This window comes from Protopterus annectens, chromosome 7.part0, assembly GCF_019279795.1.
Source record: "Protopterus annectens isolate FY-2018-M chromosome 7.part0, PAN1.0, whole genome shotgun sequence".
Taxonomy (NCBI): Eukaryota; Metazoa; Chordata; order Ceratodontiformes; family Protopteridae; genus Protopterus; species Protopterus annectens.
The window spans coordinates 1,553,003,229-1,553,018,117 of record NC_056739.1 but is presented as its reverse complement, the minus strand read 5'-3'; positions in this window follow the sequence as shown (position 1 = coordinate 1,553,018,117).

The following is a 14,889-nucleotide window of genomic DNA, read 5'->3' as shown; positions in this document are numbered from 1 at the left end:
GAGAATCCCACCCATCCAAGGTAGACACAAGTACTAGAGTGGCTTTTCATCTGTCCTTGATTTTTACAGAATGGTCTGGTTTCTGTCATATTTTTTGTACTGTTCATTTATGCTTATTACTCAAAGTGCCTGTTGCTCTGTGTTTAAGTAGCAATACTTTAATGACCATCAGGTAAGCTTGGCTGAGATTGCAAGATGCAAGTAAGCTTTAATAAGCATACTGTTAAAGAATTGCCAACATTTAAAGCCTTTCTGTTGCCATGTAGAGAATACTTAACTAGATAATGTATAAGCCTTGGGTATTGAAATGCATATGCCAGTATTTGTAATAAAGGACAGAGTTACATTATTTTAAGAGTCTCATTACACTTGGAGACTTCCAGTCATCTCTGCAGGCTTTACCCGTAAACCGAATGCCAATCGTGTGGTCCATAACCTGTACAGTAATCCTTTTAAGCAATGTATCTTGAGCTTCTTTCTTGTTTGCTTTTCATTTTTTACTTTGATCATGTTTTCCCCATGAAACAAGTAGATGTCAGGCAGCAGGTCTTTTTTTGGATAAGGAACATTTTTACAAGTGGGGGCATCCGAGATTTCTACTTTCAGCATGTTACTTGTTACTTTAGTAAAGCTGAATATAAATTATAATTAGAACTGCAGTGCAAGAAGTGGTTTGAGTTGAGTGCTGCTTGTTTTTCTTATACTTGATTTTGACTGGCCTTCCATTAATGTATTTAAAAAAAAGTAATTTATTTTTTCATGCCTCACAACCTTTTTTCTTTCCATCTAGATATTAAGCTGTCATGCAGCCAATGCATTGAAATATTTTTATTCTTCTACACTTCATTTTGTCTTGATTGGACTCTCATGACGACTGTTTGGCACCCAGTGCAGTATATTTAGTTTTTGTGGTTTGCTACTACAGGGGTGTGTGTGTGTGTGTGTGTGTGTGTGTGTGTGGTAGGGAATACCTCAGGCTTGAACCCTGTACCTTGTATGCAGGTGTTAAAGACCTGAATTCCCTACCCACCACCATTTGTAAAAAAAAAACTGCAGATCTTTGCCTCATATTTGATCTGATCTGTTCCTCATAATATCTGTGGTTTGTAAATGTTGCAATGCTTGATATTTGATGGTGCAGTGGTAGCATTGTTGCCTCACAGCTGCAGGTTCTCAGGTTTGCTTCTTGGTTGGGGTGCCTTCTTTGTGGGGTCTTTATCTTCTCCCTGTGTTTGTGTGGGTTTGCTTTTGTGTCCTCCCATGTTACAAAGACATGTCTGCATTATTTCTTCCTGGGACTCTGCTGAAATTTATTTTTTGTTCCAAGTCAGACTGTCCTGATTAACAAATGTTAAATAAAATTGACAGGCATTTGAATTTCAGACTTCAGGTTTCTGAATGTTTAAGTCCTTGCATATTTGATGGTGCAGTGGTAGTATTGTTGCTTCACAGCTATAGGTTTTCTGGTTTGATTCTTGGCTGGGGTGCCTTCTGTGTGGAGTCTGCATCTCCTCCCTGTGTTTGTGTGGATTTGCTCTGGTGCCCTGTCATTTTACAAAGACGTGTCTGCAGTATTTCTCCCTGGGTCTCTGCTGAAAATTGTTTTTATTCTGTCAGCAGTAAAATTGACAGGCATTTGAATTTCAGACTTCATGTTCTTCAGAAAATACATAGTAACACAACCGTAACACAACCTTTTATTCTAGCAATTTTCTAAGTTTATAAGATGAATATTTGAAATTTGTCCCTATTTTTGGGACTGTATTCCCCCATTATTGGCTTCGTCCAGGTTTTTTGTGCTAAGGTTGACAGCTATGGCAAGAACTGAATTCACTGAATGTTTGAGGGCTGTATTCCCTCATTACTGGGTTTGTCCAGGTGTTTTGTACTAAGAGGTTGACAGCTATGGTGAGAACTGAATTCACTAAATGATAGCCATTTAAGTTTCAGTCTTCCTCTTTTACAAAGCAGCTGATTTGGTGTAGTGGTATGTTGCTCTGACTGTTTTGCACAGGGAGCTTGGCAGTAAAATGTATGGTTCTAGCAACTTTCCAAGATTATACAAGCAATGTTTGTGTCCCTGGTTTTGGGCTTTTGACCCCCAATACATTTTGGCTTTTCCAGTTTTCTTGTGCTGCAAAGTTGAGTATTGAGTAGATTTTACAAGGAGCTGAGAGCTGCAGGGGAACAGAAGTTTAGTGTTGCTTAAGTGAAGTTGGTTTGCCTTGTTAATAGCACAACAGGTTGTGTACTTGCCTTTGATGCAGAAGGCTGTGGGTTCTACTCCCACAAGGGGTGGATGCTGCCGTACTGAGAAGGCTGTGGGTTCTACTCCCACAAGGGGTGGATGCTGCAGCACTGAGAATGTTCTCCTTGGTGAAGATACTAACTATGAGTCCGTTATCAGTTTGCCATCCATTTCCTCTTGCAATATTACTAGCTTATCATTTTTTAATGTAATATAGGCAGTTTATTCCTGAGGGGCAACAGACACTTTATTTTTCGATGAAACCATGAAATATAAAGGTGTTTGCTAGCAGCAACCTCTTCATTAGTTACAGATTTCTTTAATGTGGAATTATTTAGATGACTTTTACTTCTTCAGAGATAGTGCATATTTACTGATAATGGACTGTGTAGAATAGTGCATATTTACTGATAATGGTTGACTGTAGAATTGTGCATATTTACTGATAGTGGTGGACTGTAGAATTATGCATATTTACTGATAATGGTGGACTGTGGAAGTCTGAGTAGACTTTTATGATAAATGTTCTGAACTGGGCAGTTTTGTCATTATGGGTGCATGCATTTTGTTTCATTGCTTACTGGAAAATGTTCAAAACAAATTTAAAACGCCCTCTAACAACTGTAATATATTGTACAAGGAATATAATTTAGTACAATGAGAAAGGTGTATCAAAGAGCACATGTATGTTGAATATGCAAGGGGCCTATGATTTGAAAACAGCCCAAAATTAATCTTTTATCTGCCACTGGCAAAATGTATTTTCTTTGAATGTGGGTTTCAATACTGTTTCAATGAATGTGAGTTTCAAGGGCAGAGAAGTTTTAATGCTAAGTTTTCATTGTGAGACTGCATTGCTTTGTTTAGTAGATGACTTAGTGTTTGTGCTGTAAAATACAAAATAAAACTTTCAAATGAAGTCCAACTCATCATAGAAGTAAGGCAGTATACACATTAGTGTTTATGGTAAAAGGAGTGAAATAGCCAAGTAATGGTTCATTGGAATGGCTGCAGAGGCTCCATTCAACCATGATTTTGTCAGGGGGGAAGGGCAGCAAACTCAGACAGGCCCAGCTGAACTATATCTCCCAACTGTCCAGATTTTCAAAGAATGAATAGATTTTTGGTTTGTTTTTCATAAAATTTGTAGTTTTCTGGCAAATCATTTAGAAATTAAGTCACTAAATAATAATACACTGAGTTTCAGACTTCATAACCTTCAGTAAAATGCATGCGAAAGTAAGAACTGTTATTCTATCAACTGTCTCAATTTATACAAGAGCAATTTTTAGTACTGTTTATATGTTCCCCCAATATATTTGGCCTTGTTCAGATTTACTGCATTAACAGGTTGAGAGGTACATGCAAATAAAATTGCTTTATAGAATTAGGCATAGCCAACCTCTCAACTGTCCTCGATTTTGGCTCAAAATGTTGCTCTTCCCCCTAATAATCCCTCCGCAAAATAGCAATTTTGGAAGAAAACATGGAGGGTTTACAATTAAGAAATAACTGTAATAATCAAAGTTATAGATTACTTGAAATGCATGTAGATTATTTTATTTTGTCAGCTGCTCACGTTAGCAGTACTAATATTAAAGTGTCTCTTCTTTGACAGGTTCCCAGCTGTATTGTGTGGCTATTTTATATTTTTGCATCACATTTGGTCCATTTTTCATAAAATTGTGTTTTTTGGCAAATTAGTGACAAATCACTAAAGACTGAAGTTAGAAAATAATGACAGACATTTGAGTTTCAGATTTTATACCCTTCAGAAAAGTCATACTAATGCAAGACCTATTCTATTATCTTTCTAAGTTTATTAGAGCAATATTTAAAAATTGTCCTTATTTTTGGGCATTTGTCCCACTTCTGTGTATGGCTTTGTCCAGATTTCTTGCTCTGAGGTTGAGAGGTATGACAAATGTGTCAGGGCCATCAGTCAGCCAGAGACATTTCAAATTGTGACATACTTGTTGCACCCCACTCCACCATGTAGTGACTCTGGATGTGTCCAAGCAAGGCAAGGAGTAGTTATGCAGTGTAAATGTGCAGTGCCCCCATCCAAGGTAGTCACAAGTACTACAGTGGCTTTTCATCTGTCCTTGATTTTGCAGAAAGGTCTGGTTTCTGTCATATTTTTGTACTGTTGATTTATGCTTATTACTCAAAGTGCCTGTTGCTCTGTGCAATGCTTTAATGACCATAAGGTAAGCTTGTCTGAGATCGTAAGATGCAAGTAAGCTTTAATAAGCATACTGTTAAAGAATTGCCAACATTGAAAACCTTTCTGTTGTTGCCATGCAGAGAATACTTGACTAGATAATGTATAAGCCTTGGGTATTAAAGGACAGGATTCCATTATTTTAAAAAGCTCATTACACTTGTTGGAGACTTCCAGTCATCTCTACAGACTTTACCCGTAAACTAAACAGAATGCCAATGATCATGTGTGGTCCATAACCTGTACAGTAATCCTTTAAGCAATGTATCTTGAGCTTGTTTCTTGTTTGCTTTTCATTTTTTACTTACATGTTTTCCCATGAAACAAGTAGATAGTTGTCAGGCAGCAGGTCTTTTTTGGATAAGAAACATTTTTACAAGTGGGGGCATCACAGAGATTTCTACTTTCAGCATGTTACTTGGTACTTTAATAAAGCTGAATATAAATTATAATTAGAACTGCAGTGCAAGGAGAAGTGGTTTGAGTTGAGTGCTTCTGTTTTTTCTTGTACTTGATTTTGACTGGCATTCCAGTAATGTATTTAAAAAGTAATTTATTTTTTCATGCCTCACAACCTTTTGTTTCCATCTAGATATTAAGTAAGCTGTCATGCAGCCAATGTATTGAAATATTTTTATTCTTCTACACTTATTTTTGTCTTGATTGGACTCTCATAATGATGGTTTGCCACCCAGGGCAGCGTATTTAATTAAAGTTAGTTTTTGTGGTTTTGAGCATAGCTCCTCCCCTTTCTAGTTGGCCACACCCATTCCATTGACCCCACCCATTCAGCTGTCTCCTGCAGCCCCCCTTTGATTTGAAGTCACCAGCCACCACTGCTCATTAGTAGAAATATTCCAACAAGAAATGACTACTGTGTTAAAAGGGCAGGAAGGCATTGTTATCATGGATGATATACTGTTGTTTGGAGTTAACTAAAAAGATAAAGGATTCAAGATGGGAAGGAGTTTCCAAACCTTTAGGAATTCAGGCTTGAAAGTAAATAGAATTAAATACTACTTTTGGGAAGTCTGACCATCAGTTTTATGGTAACAGCATACATCTAGTAGAAACAAACAAATGCAATTGATGTCAGAGCAATAGCAAGAGCCAACTTGTGTGTCAAACTATGTCAGGCCTCAGGCATGATTAACTTCTTGGGCAAGTTTGTAGCAAATCTGTCTATAGTGCTATGTCCATTGACAGACCTGTTGAAGTACCCTGGTTATTGGGAGATCTCAATTCCAAGACATTAATAGAGTAAAAGAAATGGTGACAAATGCACCAGCACTAGCATTCTACAGTGTCACTCAGCCATGAGTAGTGAGTGATGACGCTAGTAACTATGACCTAAGTGCTGCATTACTCCAGGTGGATAAATAAGTTTTAGGACTCGGTGCTGCTGAACAAAGATATTCAAAAATTGACAAGGAATGCTGTGTGTGTGTGTGTGTGTGTGTGTGTGTGTGTGTGTGTGTGTGTGTGTGTGTGTGTGTGTGTATACATGTGAGAAATTCTCCAGTTCTCCAAATACCTATTAAGGCTACACAGTTTCCAGCTTCAGACTCACCACAAGCCATTGGTTCTACTGATTAATCCATACAATATGGACATGGTACCACCCAGATGTCTAGGACTATCAATGAGACTGAAACAGCTCTGTGCCTGGAAAACAATTAATCATGGCTGACATGTTATTCAGAAATCCTATACATGACAAGATGTAGTCAGATACCAAAGGAGGTGGTATCATCTATATGCAGATCATCATGATAACATGACCAGTGATTGATAAAAGTCTAGCAAAGTTGAATCAAGCTATCAGAATGACCCTGAGTTAAAAACTATTATCATATATGTCCAAAATGGATGTCCAAATTATTAGTCCCTGATGAAACATCTCATGTACAGTTATTACATTGTCAGAGCACAGTTGACTGAACATGATACTGCTGTACAAAGACAGAATAGTAGTTCCCTCATCACATGCTCAACTGTTAAAGCAGATACAGAAAGGGCACTGAAGTCTAAGAAAAAGCCATATGAAACAGCTAAGCTATTTTTCAGTACTTTACATAACCTTTACACAATGGCCTTAATTCATAGGTCTTAAGTTTTGCTATATGTTCTAATGAGTGTTTTCCTTTTTTTGTAGTGTTTATTTATCCATGTAGACCACCAGGCTGTTTTGTTCTTATGCTTCCCATTTTGTTTCATTTTGGTAGGGACTGCCAGATTTATAATTATTTTAACTAAGCATAGAATTTATTTGTATAACTAGTAGCTTTGCCCACATTTTAGTAGTAACAATTATGCTTCAACTTTGAGACTTCATCATACAATAGTAGAAAAGTTTGTATATTTGAAATTCTTGAATACTATTTACCATTTTTAAATAAGCAACAAAGTCTAAAAGATTTAGGATTTTTGCTTGCAAAGGTATTTTTATACCCCAGCCAGACTCCAAAGAATTTTTCTTCAGGGAGATTGCACATGTTGGAGGTGTGATGGGGAAGAAAGAGATAATTGAGAACATACTTCTTGGGAGTGTAATAAATTGGTAGACTTTAAAAATTCCCTGTAGGCTACCATGTAAGAAATATTGGGTGAGCAAACTGGTGTAACTAATGAAATTATGTTTTTAAGATGGGATAAAGAATCAGAATTGCCTAGACACAATAAGGCCTTGCTGGTTTTAATTGTGGTGGCTGCCAAAAAGCAATTACTAGAAAATGGAAACCAAAGTCTAAACCAACTGTACTAGAAGTGGTGAATATAGTAACAAAAGTAAAATAACTAGAAGTGAGATCTTTAGAAAAGGGTAAGAGCAAATTGCATAGAAAATGGAATTGTGGGAACAATACACATTGAATAATGTTTTGGAGGAGAAATGTGATTTAAGGGAAGGCAGAAACTGAATGAGCTATGTCATGTTTGAATGTACTGAATATTGTAAGTGATATATAAGGTTTGCAACTGAAAAATATGTCAATATGGTTTGTTTTCATTTATATAAATGTATGAGTGTCTATGCCATAAGTGATAGTTCAATAAAGATGTTCCTTGTTAAAAAAAAGTTACCAATGTGTGGTCAGACTTGAATAGAGATGGAAATACCAGTGGGACAGTGCATATAAATGCTGCATTTGGTAAGGATCAGATCAATAACATTTTGTCCTTGAGTGTCCTCTTTGATCCAGGAAATTCTTTTTTTATGAAATTAAGGAATTTTTGAACATAGCCTACATTTGAGGTATAGATATCACAGTTTATTGACAGGTAGTTAAAGTCTCCCAGGATGATGTATTTTTTATATGTGGTTACTAAGCTATTGGCCCAAGAGCTATTTTAAGCTGAGAGTATATTGTATCATTGAACATAATTTCAGAACAGTGAGTGCTGCTCACCAAAATTAGTTTTATTGACATTTGAGTTTTTCTTCAGTGTTGTGCTACCACAGAGTTGGTGTATATATATATATATATATATATATATATATATATATATACACACACACACACACACACACACACACACACACACACACACACACACACACACGCACACATATATGCATATAATCCATGAGGTGTGGGGTGTCTTCCCACATGGATGGTGCGGGTGTGGGGGCTTGCCTCCCCTGCAGAAACAAAATGAAGTTGTTTGTCATAAGTGGTTTGGGCAATTTTTTTCCTCGTTTGCTGAAATTACCTTTAGTGACTTTTCATGAATTCTTTTAAGCCTAGCCAGGCTTACTCCAAATTTAATAAAATATTGCTGACATGTGTCAATCCCCCAAGGAATTTTACACTTATTAATGAAACGTAATCCAGAAGGTCACTAAAGTCCAACACTGCAGACATGATGTATTAAACCAAAATAATCAGCAAGGACACCACAGATGGGAAGTTAAAACAATATTTCAATAAAATAATAATAAACAGATGAGCGATTTCATTAAAAATCCTTTTCAAATTCAATACAATAAAAGACATTATGCCTTAAATAAAAAAAAAACAACATCCACTCTAAATCATGCTATCAAGTGATGTCTCTTTAAAACAGGTGTGAAGGCTGCCAGCCCAGCTAGCTGGAACTTTGTAAATAATTCTATGTTATTTGTGAATAGTAATATGGTTTGTATGCTTGTCTTATATAAATGTAAGAAATTGTATGTGATATACTATGCTTCAAGAATGTAACCACAGTTTACTCTACTGGAAAAGAACAGAAATGTATATACCTGTGCAAATGTATGATTTCATGGTAGAAGTTGGAACATACAGAGTTAACTTGAAAAACTCTGAGAAAATAAGTTGAAATTGTTTACGACTGTGCTTTAAAGTTAGTTAATGCAAAGAGACAAGATGTCTACAGCTAGAGGATTCTTTCTATTGTCTGGAAACAGAAATAATTACAGGTTTCAAAGGTAAAAGTATTTAATTGTTTTATGACTTCCAGTTCCAGGCAAAACGTCTAAGAGATAACTATTTTTCACACAAAGGTGTCAAATAGTGATGTCATCCAGCTAACTCAGTAGCAATGTGTATTATTAATTTAAGAACTATCTCTCAGAGAAAGTCTGTGTATTTTGTATTTGTCTTTGGATCTCAAAACATCCATTCAGTACTTGCATTTGCCTTGCTCTGTAAGTAAGTCATTCAGGCATAGTATCAATTTAGATATAGATAGAAATATAGCAAGATTAGTTTACATGTTTTCTGTATTTATGTGAGACAGTCCTGCAATGTTGTTTTAAAGGATTTCCTGTGATTCTAAACTATGTTGTCACTGTGTTGCCTTATTGGGTATTGTCTTGATCTTTTATTATTTATTATTAAATATATTTAAACATTTTAATTGTGGCTGGTGTGTTTAGAGATATTTAAGCTCTTAGAGTACTTGCATATATATTTGGTGACACTGTATAGGCCACTCCTAAATAACCTTAAAGTCTTGGACACACTTATCATTTGGATAATAGTAACATTACACAGTAGAATTGGTCACCCTTTGAGGAGGGCATTATAGTGGCTGATAAGAATGGTTGGTGGCAGCTGCTACTACCTTATAGTCTGGGCAGAAGGGGGCATAGCTAATAAACCTGTGCCAGCCTTCCTTTAGAGTGTCAATATATTTTTATATAAATCAAATCTCAAAGTGTGCGTGTGTATGTCAGCTACTTGGGCAGAGACACAAAGCACTGGTTGGACAGAGAGGGAGCTGGAGGTTTTGGCTTGACTACTCGGCTGAGATCTTAACCCTATAGCTGTGTCAGTGGTGAGTCTTATTGGGGATCTGGAGAGAGAGAGAGGGGGAGAAACCAAACCCAGACTGACCCTGATCCTTGTGTGCTCTTACGGGAAATTGTACTTTACTGTGTGTACTTGTCATCCTCCCAATGTGCATGTCCCTCACTGGTGTCAGTGGTGACAATTGAGGCTTCTTGATTACTGGGCCAGTGCAGGGGCATCACAACAGGTTTTAAAGGTACCTGACCATTCAATCCTGGTGGCTTGTCTGTCTGCATTTCAGCAATCCAACGTAACTCAGCATATTCTTTACAATTAAAAATATCACCACCTCTCAAATCAACATCCAAAACCTGCAAAACAATGAAAGAAAATGCATGTGTGGGAAAATGGTTAACATTCTTAGCCAAAGCTTTGTTAAAATTCTTAGATGAAATATCACATAAATGTGGAAGTATTCTCTCTCTAAAAGATCAATCAGTTTTCCCAGTATAAAAACACAAACATTTATTACAGATAGCAATATAAACAAGGTGCTTTGTTGTACAGTCTGCATACAAACATGGTTCATACCTCCTGGAAAATGTAGGATGAATAAAAATATTAGAATGACTAATATAAGAACAAACCTTACATGATCTACATGGCAAAGTATCTCTTCTATAACGCAAGTTATTCTTTTTATAAAGACGTGAGTGACAAAGTTTCTGTTTCAAATCCTTAAAGTTCTTGTACAAAAAACTAGGTTCATCACCTACAATATTTTTAATTTTATCATCAATAGTAAGTAACTTTCAGTTGTTCCTAATCACACAACAGACACTCTGTACATGACTAGTATAAGGAATGTAAATTTTAATACTAATATTCTGCACATTAGTAGAGAGATTCATAGAAGTTTGACCATCAGAACTTGAGGTCATCTTCTTCGAAAAATACAGGAACCCTTTAGTCGTTCTTAAATTCAAATTATATTTAGTAGCCTTTTGTAGTTCCTTATTAGAGTAATCTGTCATCAATAAGTTTGTAATTAAAGTCTCTGGAGCTTTATTGTAATCAGTATCTAAAGTATGCCATCTAGATGTTCTAACCATTTGCCCCTTAATTAAGTTGATGAACACCTAACCAGGATGTATACTGGTAAAATGTAGTAATTTGTTTTTCCAACAACTCTTTCTGTGTTAAATTCATTGTTCTCATTAACTGAAACACATACATCCAAAAAATCTATGGATTCATAGGAGGCATTAGAAGTAAATCTTAGGAGATTTGGTGTACTTTCCAAATAAACTAAAAATTGGTCAAACTATGCCTTGGTCCCTTGCCACAATAAAAAAACATAATCTAAGAATCTTTTGTAGTAGGTGATATGTTGGTGAAATTCATGGGTGGGTGCAAGTACAAGATGTTCTTCCCAGTATGCCAACACAAGTTTGGCATAACTGTTGGCACAAGAAGTGCCCATTCCCACCACCCATTTTTGCCAAAATATCTGTGTATTATAAATAAAGACATCATTGTCTAATATTACTTCAAGTAACATACAGATGACTCATATAATGCTTTCACTATAACCACTATTTTCAATTAAATAAGATCTTACATTATCTATACCATATGCATTCAGGATGATGGTAAACAAACTATGTATATCAAGAGTAGTCAAAAGATAAACAGAACTGCTAATGTCATTATCAGTGAAATCAAATAAAGTCTCCATAAAATGTTTGGTATCCTTAAGGACAGCTGGAATATGAGAGATGGCATATTTTAGTTTATTCTCTACAAAAATGGACGCTGGCTCTGTAACCCAACCTCTACCCACAACTATGGGTCTTAGAGGGGGATTGGTAAGGTCTTTATGGACCTTAGATAAACCTTTTATAACTTGAATCCTGGGGTGTTGTACATACAGAAAATCAAAGATGTCCTTAGTAATCATATTCAACATAAACATATCATAAAAAGTATAATTCACATACACTATCATTTTAACTTTCATTTTACTAATGAGTTCATAAGTAGCATCATCCTGCAATAATTGCACCATTCTGGAATCATAAACTTGTGTAAACTTTCAGTCTGTTGGAAAGTACCTGGTCAAGCACATGCCAACGAGTGTGCTGCACTCCATGCATAGTCTGATGAGAGCCAATTACAGTGGCCTTGGACCTGGATGCTATGCCCTTACTCATAAGTTGGTGGAATGTCGAATGATTTTCACACCTCAGTAGACACACAGTGGATAAAAGTCAGGCTACCGTCAACATGTTTTCACAGATTCCTTACCACTGCATCTACTTGTAGGGGTGTATTATCAATGTGATAATTTACAGGTGTGACTATCATTTCAAAGGGTATTCCTATGTACTTTTAAGCATTGAATTTAGTCCATGGCTCTTGCACCAGTTGTCTGTCTGTCTGTGTCAGACCTTCTTGAAGGGTATCTGTGTCTTTAGGCAATTCAGTAACTATGTCTAGTTTACAGTCATCTGCAGACTTAGACAGAGGCATTTGAAATTTGCATTGACTTTAAAGAAGTAGATACCAAAAAAAGAGAGGCCCCAACACTGATCCTTGTGGGACTACACTAGTGACTAGCCTGTTTGTGGAGATGGATTCTTCTATCCTAACTTCTAGTGGCCTTTTAGTGATCCAGCTGACTATCCATCTGGTGATATATAGCTTTATGCAACTTTTGTAAGTTTATCTACAATACCTGAGTGAGGTGTTGTCAACCTTCATGGCCAGGTCGAGGTAGTTCACTGTTTTGCCATCATCCATAACTTTAGTGATCCACTCAAAGAGGTCCACCAGATTAATTATGCATGAGCTGCCTTTGACAAAACTGAACTGCTGAGGGTGCAGTGTCTGTAGGTTCCTATGTCATTGTTTGTTGTGTCCATGATAATTGTTTCTATGAGATTGATATGAGATTAGTCAGACTCATGGGTCTGTAGTTTCCCCAAGTCCATGGAAGGTTCACCTCACTTGTGTAGAGGGATAACTATTGCAATCCTCCAATCATTTGTAATGATGCCTGTTTGAAAGCTATAGTACAATAGACACTATAGCAGGCCTAACGAGTCATGTTTCATACTATTCAAAAGGCATCCTTGGATATAATCAAGGCCCATCAAAATGGTGTTCTTGGCCTAAAAGAGTGCAGTGAGGGCTACTCCCTAGTGGTAATTGGTGGAGAAATATTGTGGGTTATTTCCTAGGGGTTACTAGGGTTGATAGGGGGTAATATTAAGACAAAATGTATTAGCCAGTAGATTTGCGATATCTTCTGGCGATGTAGAAGCTGCTGATTTCACCATTAGTTTGACATATTGTTGAGTGTGGCCTTTAAATTTGTGGACATAACTGAAGAAAGCCTTATGGTTGTCCTTAGCCTGGGAGGCTATTTTTATCTCAAATTTGGCTTTGATGGACTTCATTGGTCCTCTGAATTGTTTGTGTATTTTTGTGTATTTGAAGTTAATTGAGGCGTCCTGTAACATGCTATGAAGTGATAGCAAGTTTTATAATAGAGTGAGTAGAATCTCAATAAGTTTTGTTTGTGGGTCTCTGTGAATCTGCCTTGAAGTAATGTGTTTTTTAACTAATGTGGATACTCATACTGCAGTTCCCATTGGATTTAGAAGACTGGTACATGCAAAATCCCAGTAGAGAAAAGGTAACTTCTGCACTTATAAACCAAATTTCAGTAATAACACATACATGAATGTGCTTCAATTTCAGGAGAGCTTCAAGGTCAGGACATTTGCTATTTACACTCCTTATATTGAGCAGTGCCAAACCGATAGTGTACTGTGCTTTATTTGTTATAGTTTTTAGTTTGGCAGATCCCTTAGTTGAACTCTGCCTAATAAATACACTTCCCCAGATTCAGTAAACTTCCATGCAGGAATAGCTTATTCCTGCATGGAAGGGACTGTTCCCGTGCAGCACATCAGTGTGCCATGCATATTCATGAAGGTGTGCTGCCATGCTGTAATACAGACACGGTTCTGTGTATGAGTACAGGGGTTGTGTCTGAGAGCAGTGCTCTCACAATACACATGCCCCTGCACACCAGAATTGCCATATCACAATTTAAATAGAGTGAGATCGCTTGTTACACCTCCCAACCCATCAGAGTAAGAAACCTGGATAAAGCCATAAGGGACAGTTGCCACTACAAATGCAGAAAATTGATAGAATAACAGGTTTAGCATTCGCATGAATTTTTGGAAGGGTATGAAGTATATAACGCACAACTCTCAACCCGTCAGAGTAAGAAATCTGGACAAAGCCATAATGAACAATTGCCATTACAAACTTAGAAAGTTGATAGAATAACAGGTTTAGCATTAGCACGGATATTTTGAAGGATATGAAGTAAAAAAACGCAACCAATAATTTTTTTTCACATCTGCAATAAACATCTGCAATAAAGTTTAAGTGTAGCTGCACGAGTGTGCCCATTGCTTAGCTATGCTTAGCCCAGCTGAAACGGCATGATAAGTTAAATAGCAATAGACATCCAACATAAGCAGTATTGCAAAAGTGTAGCAGTTAGAGCGTACACCTTGCATGTAATCATTCACGGTTCAAGCCTCACCAAAGCCATTTCCATTTTGTATGTGTAATCATTACAATTTTAATTTATTTGTATATTTATGTAGGAAGTAACTTATATTTCTCAACCAGAGTAGTATATTAGGCCCAGATGTGAGGTGTCAGTGTACTAAAGTAGTGAAACCCTCATATAAACACAGGTGTCCCATACAGTATAGTCACACAAGAATAAATGTAATGAAAGCACATTGGGGGATGTCAGAGAAGGCAAACAAATTTATAATATGTAATGAATGATGAATCAATCCCATACAGGTGATAGTCCAATAAAATAAAAACATAAGCAATGTTTAGCATTGCACAGCTATGCTGACCGGGTGTAAGCACTGTGTACATATGAATGCTAAGCAATGAGTAGCCCAGCTAAGTGGATTTGCCCATCAGAAAGCAGTGCTGAACCTGCCCCTTTAAGCACTGCCAACCTTAGCTAAGCAGGTTTGCCTGTAGCTTAGGTTAGCTCAGCATATTCAAAACCGTCCAATCACAGCAAAGAGCAGGAAATCAGCCATATTTAAACCTCACAGGCAGGAATACAGCTC